Genomic DNA, 14463 nt, shown 5'->3' with positions numbered 1-14463 from the left:
CTTAGAAAACAAGAAAGTACTCATATATTTGTAATACCAACCACCCAAGATTCTGTGATTCTATAAAGTGTGAGAGAGGGGAGGGGTATCCAGAAGGCACGCAGTTGAGAAACGTTGCTTTACAGTTGATAAAATGCTCTGTCCCCGCTTATTCCATCCCTTAGGTTTTCAAAATGTCTCCCAAATATTGTGGCAGGGAGTGATATGAGAAAAGGAAGAACTTTTGCCCTACATACAAAAGTCAACCTTGTTGATTATGTGAGCTGGACCCCTGCCATTAGCACCAGGATGCTCAACAACAGATTGGAAAGGGAACCTAGACTGAGGCTCTGCGGTGTCCTTTGGCAGTCCCCCCTCTCAAGTGTTTGTTTCCAGATGGTTTAATACATCAGTGACAGGAGGAACCCAGAGCAAGTGGCTCCAGCCACCACGGATGAAGACCAGCAAGACATTATAACGGAGCACATCTGGTAACATGATAGAGGCAGATTTGCACACCTTGGGTTAGGATTTCCATTCATTGGGCTGGAACTGGATCCTTCTTTCAAATGTCCAGTGATGTTGGTTTGTTGTTGTTTATTTCCTAAGTCCTGTCCTACTCTTTTGCGACCCCATGGACTGTAGCCCACCAGGCTCCTCTGTTCATGGGATGTCCCAGGCAAGAGTACTAGAGTGGGTTGCCATTTCCTTCTCCAGGGGATCTTCCTGACCCAGGGATTGAACCCAGGTCTCGAGCACTGGCAGGCGGATTCTTCACCATGGAGCCACCAGGGAAGCCTAGTGATGTTGGTATCAGTCTCCAGCTTCATAGATGACAAAGCTGAGGTTCACAATGGAAGCCTCTTCCAGATTGTTTGCTGAGTATGCTTCTTGGTTTTGCAGCCCCCTTAGGAGTCTCCCAGGAGCTCAGGCCTCTCTGGATGTCTCTGGGTCCTAGGCTCCCGACAGTATTACCTGTTTCCACATCTCTGCTCCTCATACCTCCTCTTCCTGGCCCTCTTCCCCATCTTGAATACAGATCCTCCTATTAATTTTCCTCTACCATAGCACTTTTCTTCTAGGCACTTACAAAGAGATATCATTACATTTTTGAATGTGTTAATCTGTGCACTTTCAGTCTTCATCATGATGTCAGAGTTCATGCCCATTGGGTTCACTACTGTATTTCCAGCACCGGGTACATTGCTCAATAAATGCATGTTGAATGATGAGTGGAAGAAGGGAAGAAAGTCAGGCCAACTCATCACTTTTATTTGAAAATTCAAACATAAAATAAAAATGAGATTTCCCCTGATATCATATTATGAAAATATTCAAATGCATAGAAAGTTGAAAAAATTGTGTGGCAGTGATTCATCCATTTTAACATAAATGAACAGCTATCAACTGCAGTTCTTTCAGGGAAAATGGAATTTCAAGTTGGGTGAGTTGGTTGTGACACAAATAGGCACCAGACCAGCATCACTAGCAAATGCTTTGGGGGTTTTCATTTTCTAAGAATTGGTTCTACACCTTGTGACCCAGAAACAGCACCTTGGACAGAAAGCTCCATGCACCCACACGTGGGGCTCAGGCCTCTTTACAGTTCCTTTACTCACCTGGTGTCTTACAAGGTCAGGCGTTGGGGGAACAAGGACAAGTCTGGGCCTGGAAGCCTAATTAAGGCTGAATTGCTTTTCTGAGTCTCCCAGGCCTGACTATTTCATCTTCCCTCACCAAGATGGGATGATGGGAATTAGATGTAGGACATTGTCCTTTGTAAGCAAAGTGCTGTTGTGATTAAGGGATTATTACAGTTGGGGGTATACATAAAGCATCCGGGTATCTGTTTATTTTCCTTCTTGCTAATTTGCACTGTTAATGAAGAATTCCGGGTTGACTCCCAGCATCTGTTATCGGGCAGGACTTTGGATCGGAGCTGTATGGCTCCTCCTGCAAACATGAAATTGAGCCAAGGGCAGACCTGTGAGGGCCTCTCAGATACCGCTCACTCCCCGAAAGCCAGAGCCCTTGGAATGTTTTGCCAAGTCTCTATCCCACTCTTGGAAGAAGATTTGAGCTCAAAGAATACAGCAACAGTTGTTTTTGTCCACCCTTTCCCCTCCCCTGGCTGTAGGATTTCTGTCTCACATCTCCCCTCCTACTCTCTTTCTTCTCCTCTCTCCCAGACTCAAGCTTGTAGGGGACCTTTTGCCCTGAATTTCAGCAGGAAACACAGCTAGCAACCAGATGTCTGACTTTTTCACCCCATTGGCAAGGATTGGCCATCTTCCTTGTAAACTTCCGGCCTTTCCCCCCCTCCCCGTTAGATCTTTCAGCTTCTTCACGCCCCATCTCCTTTGGCTTATACACACGAACACCCTCGGAGGAGAAACAAAAGGTAGCCTGCAAAGTCGTGCAAATGTGCTGAGTATTTATATACCCAATTCAGGAAGTGAGTCTTGCTGGATGTCAGAGGAGGTGGGGGTGGGAAGGGTAGCCGGTCAGTTCTTGGATTCATTTGGTCCATCATTAAATTCAGATCCAATGAGGAATAGGTGGACTTGATCAAAGATGGAGGTAATTAAGTGAATTTGCAACTTAAAATAACACACAAGTGAAGATCAATGCAAATTCTGTTACCATCCAAGTGTTTGGGTGTGAAAAAATAATAGGTAACGCAGCTTTCTCAGCTTCCAGAATAATGAGAGCCCTGGAACTTCTTTGACACAAACCAGAGGACTTTGGTAGAGAAGGAAATGGCAACCCACTCCGGTGCTCCTGCCTGGAAAATCCCATGGATGGAGGAGCCTGGTAGGCTACAGTCCATGGGGTCGCAGAGTCGGACACGACTGAGCGACTTCACTTTCTTTTTTTCTATAGTTCCTTTTGGAGAAGGAGATGGCAACCCACTCCAGTGTTCTTGCCTGGAGAATCCCATGGACAGAGGGGCCTGGTGGGCTACAGTCTATGGGGTTGCAAAGAGTCCGACACAACTAAGCAACTAACACAAACACACAGAGGAGTTTGGAACTAGGAAAGACCTTAGGGAGAAGCCCAGCCCGTTCCTTCCATTTGCAGGTGGAGAATCTTCCGGGTTAGAAAGGGCCCCAGGTGCCTGGGTTGATAGCAGCTCTAGGGTCTACTAATACCTTCCCTTGAGATGTTTCTGGGTTTCCCTGGTGGCTCAGATGGTAAAGAATCTGCCTGCAATGCAGAGACCCGGCTTTGATCCCTGGGTGGGGAATGAGATGTTTCTGGTAAAGCGAGTGGCAGTCAAAGGGCTGTGCTTTGCCTGCCTGTTGCCTGCTGCTTCCTGTCCCCCTGCTCTTGGGTCTTTTTCTCAGGGGTCACCCTGAGCTACAACCTCTGTCACATAGCAGCAGCACCTGTGAGGGAGCCTCCAGTCACCCAATAAACACCTTAAGGGGGAGGAGAAGCACAAGCCTTATATTTGTTTAAATACAAGAGAAAATAAACCCAGAAAATACTCTGGGTTTCAAGTCAGCACGCTTGGACTATCTACAGGCCAGAAGGATCAAGTGTTTCCCAAAGACAGCAATGGAAAGCCAGTGGGTTATCATAGGAAGCCTTTCACGTGGGCTGGTGAGGGATTTCACTCAGCTGTGCACAGCGCTGCCCTGCCTCCTTTCCCGTGGACTTCTGTGCTTCCTGGTGTACATCCTCATTCCTCCAGCCCCAGGTGTGGGACTCTGGTCAGGTCTGGTCTCTGTGTGCCTTAATTTCCTCTCCTAGAAAAATGGAATGATTGCAACTAAAAAAAAAAAATTTTATTGGAATACAGTTGCTTTAAAACATTGTGTTAATTTCTGCTGTTCAGAAAAGTGAATCAGCTCAACATATACATATATCCCCTCCTGTTTGGATTTTCTCCCATTTAGGTCACCACAAAGCATTGAGTAGAGTTCCCTGTGCTGTACAATAGGTTCTCATTAATTTTCTGTTTTATACATGGTGGTATATATATGTCAATCCCAATCTCCCAGTTCATCTCACCTCCCCCTTGGTATCCATACATTTGTTCTCTCTGTCTGTGTCTCTACTTCTGCTTTGCAAATAAGATCATCTACATCATTTTTCTAGATTCTACATATATGTATTAATATTTAATATTTGTTTTTCTCTTTCTGACTTATTTCACTCTGTACAACAGTCTCCAGGTCCATCCACATCAGAATGATAGTTCTTATTCGATATAGTTGCGCGGAGATTATGTGAAATGAGAGTGATCACACTTAGCATGCAGTAGATATTTAATACACTTTAGTCCTCTTCCAGGCCTCTTCCTTCCATAAGGGAGGACTGTAAACATGGCCCTGAGGCTTTGGTCCCACGAGGACAGCCAGATGCTTCTTCAGCAAGCACCATAGCATTCTGTCTCCTCACTCACCTGCATCTTTGTCCTGTAGCCCTGGCTGCCTTCAACACAGACTGCTCTGGGCCCTGAAGGATGTGTTTACCTTGTCTAGGTGACTAAGGCTCCTCATCCTGGCAGCATCACTGTGAGAAACCTGTATTCCTTCTCTCTTGGGCCCATAACCAGGGACTTTACCCTGATGTTTCTAATTGTTCACTTCACAAAACCTGAAATTTTCTTCTAAAAAGAGAAACCAAGGCCCCAACATTAATGTAAATGAATCCCAAGGGGTGCCTGTTAGCTTTGGGCCCAGAACAATGAGCTAATTGGAAGTGGTAATGAGAAAAAGCAGCTGACACTCATCAACCTATGCAGCAATGGGCAGTTCAGTTCCTGGGCAGTGGGTGACAGCCAGCCTTTCTAGCCAACCAAGGTGTCAATGGGTTCTGAAAATGATTGCCTGAGGAATACCAGGCTGCCAGCAGGGACAAGGCTTATCTGTAGATCCTGTCACTTGGCTGGGAGCCACCTGTGATGGCTGAGTGCCCAGGGATTCAAGTTCTGAGAATACCCTGTGCATTGAGGAAATACGTGAGATCTAAAGACAATCAACTGGAGTGTCATATGAGAAGCCCCAAAGTCAAGGGACTTGCTTCATGGATTTCCTTGGGTGCATCTTCAGGCTTCAGCCTTCCAGCCATCAAATAAGCACATTAATACCTGTCCCCCCAGACTCCCAGCACTGCTTTGTTTGGACATCAAATGAGACGATATATTTGGAACTTGGAACACTCTATAAAGTGAGAGATGTGATGTGCGAACAGAAGAGTTTCACAGGGTGAGCTGAAGTATCAGACTACCTATTTTACTCAGGTTAGGCTCAAAAACTAATTCATAACACCTAAGACTAATGAGAGAATTGAGGTGTATGTATATAATATAAATACAATATAAAACATATTAAATGTATTTGGAATGGTACTGAATTAAATAGTTATGGGTTATTGTTTTCAGGGCTACTTTGTCTTGTAGTGACTGATCTGAGCTCATGGCCAGAGATCCAGTTTGGGCTTGTACTTTGCTTCTTTTTCTAATTATTTCTGGTCATGTGGATCCAATGTCCATTCTTCCCACAGCAGTCCTGCATTATACAAAGAGGGGCGGTAGGCTCAGTAGACAAAGCAGTGGAGGATTCTAAAGACACAGTAGTTCACAGTGCACGAGAGATCTAACCAGTCAAGCTGCCATTTCTTTCCAGAACCTGGCAATCACACTGCATTGCAGACTCAGTACACACTTGTCCACCTGCAGGGCCAAGCGGGGATGTAACATCATCTTCAGTGAGCCTTGGACTGTTTATCTAGACAACTGATGGAGTCCAAGACACAGGAAATTGGGAAGTGTGTGTGTGTGTGTGTGTGTGTGTGTTTCCTGCACAGGGAACGCAGAACATCCAACAGGAAAAAATGGTAAGCTCCTTGGATAAAAGAGAGGATACAGGGGGTCTCCCCAGCTGTCTCTCTGTCCACCTCCATCCTGCCTGTGTCTCTCTCAGGGTCTCCTTGGACCTTCTCATTAGTCATGTGCAGTCTCAAGTGGGACTTTCTGGCAGGTGCTGAGTGATATCTCCCACACTGTGCTGAGCATAAATCCCATGGTAAGTCCAGGAACAGGGTCCATGTGGCTGCGTCTGAGCACATCCCTCAGTAAAGCACAACTGAGTACTTCACACACTGCCAGTAGGAGTGAAAACTGGCACAGCCTTTTGAGAACACAATTTGGCAGTCTTTCAAAACTAAAGATGCACCTACCATTTAACCCAGCTTTTACTTCGAGAAATCTGTCTTCTTGAGAAACAAGTACACACATGCATAGAGGAAGAGGCATAAACCTGCTGACTGCTGCAGATCAGTAAAAGTAAGGATTCAGAAACAGCCCACGTGCCCATCCGAATGCACAAAGATGGGAGCGCACTCACTATGATATGTTTGGAATCGTAGAAAAGGGAGATCATGCAAAATCCATTTATAGAAGCTGTTTAAGATATTGAGGTGATTTAGTATGCAGACTAGAGTGGCACAGAAAGCTTCCAATTACATATTGAGTAGAAAAAGTAGACTGCAAAATATTAAATGTAGTGAAGTCCCTTTCATTAGCATATGCATAGAGACAAGGTCTTGATGAATAGATGTGGAACCATTAATGACTCTTACCTTGATGGGAGAAGGGGGTGGAGAATACAGGCGATCTATGCTTTCTTATGGAGAAGGCAATGGCACCCCACTCCAGTACTTTTGCCTAGAAAATCCCATGGACGGAGGAGCCTGGTAGGCTGCAGTCCATGGGGTCACTAGAGTCGGACACGACTGAGCGACTTCACTTTCACTTTCATGCATTGGAGAAGGAAATGGCAACCCACTCCAGTGTTCTTGCCTGGAGAATCCCAGGGACGGGGAAGCCTGGTGGGCTGCTGTCTGTGGGGTCACACGGAGTCGGACATGACTAAAGCGACTTAGTAGTAGTATGCTTTCTTATTTATTTCTATAGTGCTTGACTTCTTCAAGATGAAGAAATATTAATTTTGAATGTTAAAAAACCCAGTCAATATAATTAAGAAAATGCACATCAACAAACCTGAGGGTAAATAAATCTAAGGGGCTGAGGAGGCCTGTCCACCCTTGGGGTATTCAGAAAGGTTGGAGTTGCAGTGTTAAGGATCCAGAGAGGTGATTTGATTCAGGCACTTCTGTGGGAGCTTTGGTAGGAAGTGATCATGTTTTGTTGGACTTGGATGGAGCACAGGCAGCTCAAGGAGACTGTTGCCATTGCCTTCTCCAGGGGATCTTCCCAACCCAGGGATTGAATCTGAGTCTCCCACATTGCAGGCAGATTCTTTACTGTTTGAGACACCAGGGAAGCCCCTTCCCATTGAGGGCACCAAACGCCAATCAGTTTCAGAGCAGAGGAGAAGTTGGCCCAGTGAGGATGCAGGGACAGCCCTTACCATTCTCCTCCCGAAAAGCTGGCATGCAGGGAGGCTACGTCAGAGCTGGCTCCCCATCAGAAGCAGTTCTGGGTCTGAGCCAGCTAGGAAGGAAGGGTTTCCTCAGGACCAACCCATCTCAAAGGCGGGGGACTCAGCACATACCCTCTTTCCTTCTTCCTTTCCTCCCAGAGGTCCCAGAAAAAACTTTTTTGATCCCTTTTATGACTCTCTAACTCTTAAAAATGTGGTTCCGGGTGAGCTGGACTAGAAAACTCTGACGGTACACTGGGGAGCATCAGTTCTGGGAAATGACCTTCAGTCAGCATCCTGAGTGTACAGTAATTATCATCCTGAGTATATAATGCTCTGAAAGATGAAACTGGCTCTATGGGAACTTAGAATGAAGGACTCCCTCTAGTCTGGGGGTTGAGAAAGGCTCTCTTAAGGAAGTGGGGCTGAGCTCTCAAAGGTGAGTAGGAATGGACAAGGGTGGGAGGCTTGGGAGGGAACACTGTGGGAGACACCCCAGGCACAGCAGATGGTGTTGTGAGCCAGGGGGATAGCAGGGACGGTGGAGAGAGGTGGACCAAGGGGAGAAGGGGGGCAGGGAGAGAGAAAAGAAATGATTTTTATAGAGATACACGTGACTAACAGCGTCACTAGCCCCTCCACACACGCCCCACCTCTGAACATCTTATTTGGAAACAGATGGAGGGCGAGCTGGTCAACCCCAAAGGATGTCTCACAGGGTTGGATCCCTCTTTTTACTAATTATTTAATCCTTTACTGAGAGAGAAACTAAGAGTTGAATTGACTCAGGTGCCTGCTAATTAAGAAACAATGAGAAATTAAGATAAGAGGATCTGAACTGAATATGGTAAAAATACACACTTGACAGTCTAGGTTTTATCTTTGTCCTTTGTACTGGACAGGAATCCGAAATGCCAGACGGTCTGGTTCAAGGCCATGCACTCCTTGTCCGGACTCCTGGGCCTTCTTCCTTCCTCAGGAAACGCAGGCCATTGCCTGTGGACTCAGACGCCCAGAACTTTTCCCTCTTGAACCCAAAGAGCTCCCTACTGCAAGCCTCGGGGATTTCACTCTGCCAACCTTCCTCTCACCCTCGCAGACCCGGGCTCCTTTCTCTGGGTGACTGTGCACAGCCCCTTCCTGATACCCAACCTCCAGCCACCTCTGAGCCACAGAGAGTCCTCACACGCACCTCCTGAGCCCCAACCCCCCCCTCCCCTCACATGCTGGTCCTTCCTGGCCTACACTTCACTCTACCATTTTATTTTCTTTGTCCCAGGCGGAACTCACAGGCCCCTCTGACCAGATCCCTTCAGGCTACCAGTAATGGGAGGGGAACAACAGTAGTGAAAGGGGAATGGGAAGGACTCTCTCTAGACCCCTGGACCTCCACAGCCACCCACACCCTGTCCCTCTCTCTCCACCTCTTCCTCAATAGCCAGCCTCCCATTAGATAGAGTGTCACCTTGGCACGCAAGGGTGCTGGGGATATCCGAAGACCCCTTCTTAGAACTGGAACCTTGGAGCTGTCTGGCCTGAGGAGTGGCAGAGGTGGGAGGCCTGGCCAATGGGTGGAGAGCACCTTTCTGTGGGTTCTGCCTCACAGGAGCAGGTATTTCCCAGAGAGAAAACCTTCTGGTGCCACAGGACTTCATGTGGAGCTAGTTGCCTTCATCACAGATTCGCTGGGCCACCATGGGCCTGTTCTCCTTGTGGAGAGATGGTCTGGGACTGTCAGACTGGGTTTCTGGAAAATGAACTAAAATACAAAGAATCTTGTTTATAAAGATAAGAGGTTCTTAGCATCTTGGAGATCACAAACACTTAGAATGGGGGTAAAGGGCCCAGAAAGATGTCTATGTACAAAGGTGCCCCAAACTCTGCACACAGCATTGGCTGCATCCTGCAGAGGGCCAGGGAGAGTGAGGCTGGCCACCTGAGTCCCCGCCCCCAGGCCAGAGAGGGCGAGGGCAACCAAGCTGCTCCTGGGTCCAGCCCCCAGGTCCTGGCTGCAGAGAGAGAATAAATGAACAAGCACCTTTCTTTTTTCTTTAGGGATAGCATCATCACACAGAGGCCCTTCCTGTCTCATGTCATTTCAGCTGCAGCAGAAATCGTCCTCCAGGTCGAGAGGTGAGCAAAGTGCTATTTCAACGCTTTCATTTGGGAAAAGTCTACAGAATTTGCCCTACAGCCTCGAAACAATCTGTTGAATCCTGACCAGCCAGCTGAACCTAGGGCCTTCCTAGGTCTCTAGAGAGGAGAGACCCTCCTAAACACACACACACACAGGTATATGCGTGTGCATGCGCGCGCGCGCGCACACACACACACACACACACACACATACACACGGGTCAAGAGACCAGTCTCTATGGTAGAAATTTATCTGGGCTCCAAACTTTGCTGGAATGTTGACCAGGGCAAAATAAATGAGGTTTCTACAATTCAAATAAATAAGCTAACAAACAAACAAAAATCAATATCTCATAAAGGAATGAGAGCAAAGTCTGAAGGAACCCTGGCTTAGTCTGAGACTTCTCTATCCCTTAAAAAAATATTTTTAATGTATTGGTTTACAATGTTGTGTTAACTTCTGTTCAGCAAAGTGACTTATATATATATTCTTTTTCATATTCTTTTCCATTATGGTTTATCAAAGGATATTGAATATAGTTCCCTGTGTTGTGCAGTTTATACATCCTGTATATAATCGTTTGCATCTGCTAATCCCAAGCTCCCAGTTCTTCACTCCCTCACCCCTTTCCCCCTTGGCAGCATGAATCTGTTCTTTATATCTGTGATTCTGCTTCTGTTTCATAGATGTGTTGATTTGTGTTGTATTTTCAATTCCATATATAATTGATATCATAGGTATTTGTCTTTCTGTTTCTGATTTACTTCTCTTGCTGTGATAATCTCTTAGGTCCATCCAAGTTGTAGCATACCCATTTAAATTTGTAATGAACTCACCTTGCCCCAGTCTAGAGGACAAGAAATGAAATTGTTTTCCCTGTCTATTTGGGGTGTTCCTCCTAGATTTTTGCTCAAGGTAATAAGAGAAAAATTGCCTTTTGTTTATTTTGCATTAGGATTCAACCAGCAAACATTTACTATGGGTCTTCAACGCACCACTATACATAAAACACCACAGCAAAGAATCGGACAGGTGCGCCCCTACCTCTTCCCTACACCACAGAAATAAGTCTGGGTGCAGTAAGTCTTCCCACAGTCTCCCCTGGATGTCTTGTCATCTAGGAGTCATGCAGGAGTCCCCGCACTCCAGGAGGACATGACATGAAGTGCCCCCTAGAAGGGTGAAGCAGCACATGGGGCTGGGTCTTCCAGGGGCTGTTTACCCCAGACAGACTTTCCCAGCTCTTCAGTGTTCCATCTCACTCCCACCAGCGGGTGTGCAGGTGGGTGAGACATGATCCATACAGTTACAGGGCCACCACAGCAAAGTGGTACAAAGCCCCAGGAGTGCCAGCTGCGGTGGGCCTGGGCTGGTCCTGCATAGAAGCCACAGACGAGAGAGAAGTCACAGTCCTGAAACGTTGGTGGAGAGCTTGTCCTCTGAGCAGCCCCACCTTCCTCCTTCCCCTTGGTAGCCCCATCTCTTCTCTGAGGCCCCCAGCCTTCCGCTTCCCTGGGAAGGCAACCACCTGGGGCCCAGTCGAGTGGTGCCTGTGAGGATGACACCAAACGCCAGCCACGGCCAGAAGCCCCGGCTTGTCTTGCTCATCTCTCCAGGTGCAGCCCCACTGGTTTCTCTGTCCAGCGTTGGTCTCCCTTAGTTGCTCATTGCTGCCGCCTGTCCCTGGGGTCCTCACACACACTGTTCCCTCCTCTACCTGAGGGTTTCCCCTGCCTCTCTCTCCTCACCGGCCTTCACCCTCACTAAATTGCCTCTTGTTCATCCTTCAGATCTCAGCTCAAGCATCTCTTTGTCAGAGCAGCCTTCCCTGCCCCCTGGTTCTGGCTGCTCATTGGTCCTTGTTCCTTTTTATACAGCGTGGTTATTTGATCAATACCTATCTTCCCTACTAGGTCATACATACATCATCTGTGTGGGCAGGGACTGGCCTGTTTTTGCTCACTGTGTCTGACATCTATCACAAAGCCTGTGATTGCCTACAGAGTAGGCAATCAGTAAAAGCCTGATGAACTCTTGGATGGATAAATGGATCAATAAATGCCTTGTGTGGGGGAAGCTGTCCACACCAAGCAGATCCCCTGGCATTCACTTTGTGTGCCGGGTTGGCAGCAGTAGAGTCTAAGGAGCCCAGGGTGTCTGCTAGGCCCACAGCAAAATTGTCAGGAAAGTGGCCCAAGCTAATCCATTTCTAGAGAGGTCGCTGTGACTTGTGCCCTGTGGTTTGAATGGAAGCAACCTTATAGCTCTGGCCATGGTTGCTCAGATGAGGTCTGATGCCCCTGCCAAACTGCAAATAAGCTGGATGCGGAGAAGCCAATACTTTTCTGAGGAGGACTGGCATGAAATTCTACCCCGGATAATTCATTCTGGGTGATGGCAGATATGGTAGTTTCTCTTAAGAAGTCTAACTACCAGGAATTCTGGAAAAGGGAGAAAAGAAAAGGAGGGTCGGTCACTCTAGGGCTGGCTCGGTCCGCAGGCACGCCCTGAGCTATTGTTCTAGGAGACTGCTGGACAACCCAGCCTCGGTAGCTCGGAGACCACAGTGACTTTATGGCTAAGGAAACCACATCCTTGCCACACCACATGCCACATAGCCTTGGAGTATGCCTCTTTTTATCACTGGTGACTCATGTCCATCTCTTCCTTTCAGTTTTAAGGAGTAGGAACAGATCTAGTGACCATGAGGATGAGGAATAGTTTTCTCTGTATGTCTTCATCCTCAAAGTGTGGTGAGTAGAGAAAGAAAAATCTCTGCTTCCTTGTTAAGCTTGTCAGGAGTCTCTAGAGGCAGAAGTTAAGAACCACCGGCACAAAAACTTGTGTCTAGTGTCTTTTTCTCATGCTCAGAAAGCTGTGGCACATTAGCCTGCTGCTCAAGTTGTTCGTGGCATCCTAGTAGCTCCAGAACTGCTGGGGTCCTTAAGGTGACAGAGCATAGACCATGAGGACATGGCCTGTTTGTGAATCAATGCTAATCACCAGCACCCCAGGTGCTGAACCTCTCAGGAATCAATGCAGATACGGGTGCCTGGAGGTCGGGGTGCCTCTTGTTACTCCAATTTGTTTGTGGTTATGTCAGTGCTACAAAAACAAAAAAAACAAGCAAAGTGAGAGTGTATCCATGTCCATGAGATTGCTCATAGACCTCAAAAATGAATCCCAGCTGTGTAATGATGTGATATGTAGAGGGAGAGAAAGAAAAAAAAATTGCAGTTTAAAAGTTTAGTTCAGGCAATGCTGATCAGAATAAAAGGGTGTTTTGGGTCCACCTCATATAGGTGGATTGGAGAGGGAGCCATGTAAGCCTGTCTACCTAGCTTGATTGCAGTCCATGTGAGCAGGGGCCCTGTCTGGTTTTGCACTCTAAGTCATTCCCAACGTCTGGCCCAAGGCCTGGCACATAACAAGCCCGTCACAAATGTTTGTTGAGTGAATAAATGAATGAGAAAGGAGGTTTCAGTCATGAAGTCAGAGATCAAAATAGACAACTGACTGAATGAAGAAATATGGAGGGAAGGTCAAGGAGAGAGGCGAATGTTCTTTTCCACTATCTTTATCTCCGAATATCCTTATTTTTCATGAAAAAAATAGAGGAACATTTGGGACCATTCCCTTACCATTATAGTGCCTGTATATAATATTAATAGAAACTCATCCAGTAATCATAAGAAAATAAGATAAATATTTTAACCCATATGATAAATAGACTTCTTTCCTGTGGTCCTGGAAACCAGAAGCATTCCCAGATGGCTTTTGCTCAGACCCTAGAGACATCAGAGCCAGGACCACATGGGAGCTCAGACATCTCATTTTTGGCAGAATGATCTGGCAGGGGGCTCCCACTACCCCATCCATGATACGTTCAATGCAGGCAAATTGGTTGACTTCTTACCTCATTTTTTCAATTGTTTGAACTTTGATTTTAGCATACAGTGCGATAGCATTCTTACCAAAACAGGTTTGTGGAAGCAACACAGATGAGATCAACCCCCTTGGACTGCTTAGCACAGCTCCTCTCTGCAATGGAAACATTACACGCCATGATTCGGGTGGCCAGAGTTGACTTAGAGGAGCTTAACTGATTTGATTCATCAGTTCAAATCACCTTTAATGTGGCACATTAGTAATGCCACCATATTGTAAATGATACATCCACAGAGGCATTAGTCACTATACAAATAGAATTCATAGGTTTCACTACACTTCAAGATAAACATTTTGGAACAGTAACTGCATTCACTTCGGACCTTTGAGCTTGTTCAGGGCCCTTACCTGACTGTTAGAATAAACACAGAGTTTTACAGCCTACTTGCTCTGGGTGACTTCACCACCACCAAGTGACACACATCCAGTTTAGAAATTACAACTGTGCCTGTCCACACATTTATTTATTCATTTCTGTGTTGGTTAATTCATTCATCATTCGTTCATTCTTTTATTTAGTCACTGAGATTATTTTCCAGCTCAGTTCAGACAGTATTGTGATTCCTTGACTATTATCATAGGATTCACAAAAACCATTTTGTCGGGGTGAGTCAAGAGAGCAGGCAGCGCACATAATATTTAGAGCAGGAGTTTGGGTGTTGGACGCACCTGGATTTGAATTCTAGTTTCATTATGAACAATCTGTATGAACTCAGACATTGACTTCACTTCTCTGAGACTCCGTTTCTTTACTGTAAAGTGGCTGTGAAATCCCTCACCTCCCACCTTCTCTACATTGCCTATCTCTTCCTTCCTATGCAACTCTCACTGGATCAAGAATCACATAAAGGTCTGTGAGGGCCAAACAGACCTCCTGAAGTAGGCATTTAACTTGGCCTAGGGAGGAAAGACAGGTCCTGTGGGAAGGACCATTCCCTACAGAGGTTACCGTGAAAGCAGAGTTAAGTTGACGGGAATGTTATGGCGGGGTGGGAGTAGGGGGTG

Source organism: Bison bison, unplaced genomic scaffold, assembly GCF_000754665.1.
Source record: "Bison bison bison isolate TAMUID 2011002044 unplaced genomic scaffold, Bison_UMD1.0 scf7180017864203, whole genome shotgun sequence".
In the NCBI taxonomy this organism is placed as follows: Eukaryota; Metazoa; Chordata; class Mammalia; order Artiodactyla; family Bovidae; genus Bison; species Bison bison.
This window is presented reverse-complemented; position numbering follows the sequence as displayed.